This window comes from Salmo salar, chromosome 13, assembly GCF_965601325.2.
Source record: "Salmo salar chromosome 13, fSalSal1, whole genome shotgun sequence".
Classification (NCBI taxonomy): Eukaryota; Metazoa; Chordata; class Actinopteri; order Salmoniformes; family Salmonidae; genus Salmo; species Salmo salar.
Genome location: NC_138303.1, coordinates 116,235,662 through 116,238,176, shown reverse-complemented (window position 1 = coordinate 116,238,176; position 2,515 = coordinate 116,235,662). Strand labels below are relative to the sequence as shown.

General features: G+C 36.2%; 1 pseudogene; it reads left to right on the top strand.

The window, feature by feature from the left end:
• The first annotated feature begins 392 nt into the window (after positions 1-392).
• Positions 393-1,943, top strand: LOC145859987 (trace amine-associated receptor 5-like; annotated as a pseudogene).
• The last annotated feature ends 572 nt before the right edge of the window (positions 1,944-2,515 follow it).

Genomic DNA, 2,515 nt, shown 5'->3' with positions numbered 1-2,515 from the left:
GCTGGAAAGGTGGCATCCTTTGACACATTGACACATTTAAAGTCACTGAGCTCTTCAGTAAGCCCATTCTACTGCCAATGTTTGTCTATGGAGATTACATGTCTATGTGCTCGGTTTTATACAACTGTCAGCAACGTGTGTTTCTGAAATAGCCAGATCCACTCATTTGAAGTGGTGTCCCCATACTTTTGTATATATAGTATATCTTTGATCAACAGATGTATATTTATATTCCCAATCATGTGAAATCCATAGGTTAAGGCTTAATTATTTAATTTCAATTGACTGATTTCCTTTTATGACTGTAACTCAGTAAAATCTTGTGTTTATATTTTTGTTCAGTATAGAATAAGTCAAGTTATCCCTCTGTCACAGATTGTGAATTATACTGACTTCCTCTGGTCACTGCAATTCCTGTACTGAAAGTAATCTGTGTCCTCTGTTTCTCTCTACAGGAAAACGTTTGTCACGGGTGTTGTAGGTTAGAGACCAAGGCGCAGCGGGTTGCGTGCTCATCATTATTTTATTTATAGGTGAACACGAAAAAAAAACAATAAACAAAGTATGACAGTTTCGCAGGCCATACACAGCAGTGCAAAAACAATCTCCCACAAAGGGAAAGGTGGAAAACAGGCTCCCTAAGTATGACTCTCAATCAGCAACAACGATGTACAGCTGTTCCTGATTGAGAGCCACACCAGGCCAACAAAGAAACATACAACAACCCTAGAATACAAAACAAGAACATAAACCAAAAATCCCGGAACACATAAATCCAACACCCCTGTACATACACACACACCCCGAACCATATAAAACAAATACCCCTCTACCTAAATACATAGCCCAAACCACATGACACAAACACCCCCTGCCACGTCCTGACCAAACAATAATAACAAATAACCCCTATTACTGGTCAGGACGTGACAACGTTAAAAAAAAAAATGGCACATTACTCCAGCGCTGTGGATATGAGATCAAATGCTTAATATGAGGTGGAATTATAGAACATCACCTTTAATTTGAGGGTATTTTCATAAATACAGGGCATTCGGAAAGTTTTCAGACCCCTGGACATTTTCCACATTTTGTTACGTTACAGCCTTATTCTAAAATGTATTGATAATCTCCATCTCTCACTTCAAGCAGCTCCACACTCCAACCAACCTGCTCATCCTTTCTCTGGCTGTGTCAGATCTTCTGGTGGGACTGATTGTGATACCAGTAATGACTGTAGCAGTAATGGAATCATGCTGGGTTTTTGGGGAATATTTCTGTGCGTTTCATTTCTACATCTCTTTTTTATGTACTTCTTTATCTCTGGGTAATATGGTCTTGATATCTATTGACCGCTATGTTGCTGTGTCTGATCCCTTATTGTACCACTCTAAAATAACAACAACAAGAATGATGTGTTGTATATCCGTTACCTGGTGTTGTTCTATCATATACGATGCTGCTATTATAAAAAACTTAGTAAATGTACAGGTACCCAGTAGGTGTTTGACAGAATGTTTTATTTTTGAAGGAATAACCTGGGGTAATATCATTGACGTTGTATTTACAATGGTTGTCCCGTGCTCTATTATTATAACACTCTATGTGAAAATCTTTGTGGTGGCCAGATCACAGGCCAGAAAGGTGTTTTCTAAAGAGGCTGCCAGTGTGTCTGGTGTTAAAACTGTACAGGCTAATAAGTCTGAGAGAAAAGCAGCAAAAACTCTAGCTATTGTTGTTTTGAACTATTTAATTTGTTGGATTCCAACTCTATTTATTAACTTTTTTTATTTATTTTTTAATTGACCATTTTTTTTATCATATTTCATATTTTTCTGCCACTTGTTAATTCCTTAATTAATCCAATAATTTATGCTTTCTTTTACCCATGGTTCAAAGTGACAGCTAAACTTTTAATAACTTTGAATTTAAGACGTTCGTAGATCCTAAAATTTTATTCCATACGTTGGCTATCATAGGTTTGATAGTTTTTTTTCTACAATTGTTGTAAGTATTTATTTCATGTAACAGAACACTGGCATTACTTACCTCAGTGTTGTCATCATAGATACATGTGGTGTTGATTCAGATTGATTTGGATTGGAATGGAATGGAATGACTTGGAGAAGGCGCTTGTTTTATAAAGGATACTGTAGTCATTATGGATTGTGTACTCCAAATACCTAAGGCTGTGGTTGTTCCGTGTTACTTAATGACAAATAGTAAGCCTTCTAATAGTACATTTTGAGGACGTCATGAGTCATTCTATATGTTGTTTAACATCTCCCTCTAGTGGCTCAATTGTGACACAACATCTTCATCAAGTTTAGTAAAGTTGAAATGTGCAATACTGCATGATAACAGATAACGTCCAGGTCTAAATAAATTCTGTATTGGGTAACTTGTTGATGGTAAAATGTAAGAATATGCAATTATGGGTAACACTTTATAATAACATTCAGTAATAAACCATTTGTAAGGAATTTACAGTTTGCTCACCTTTAAATATTAAGGC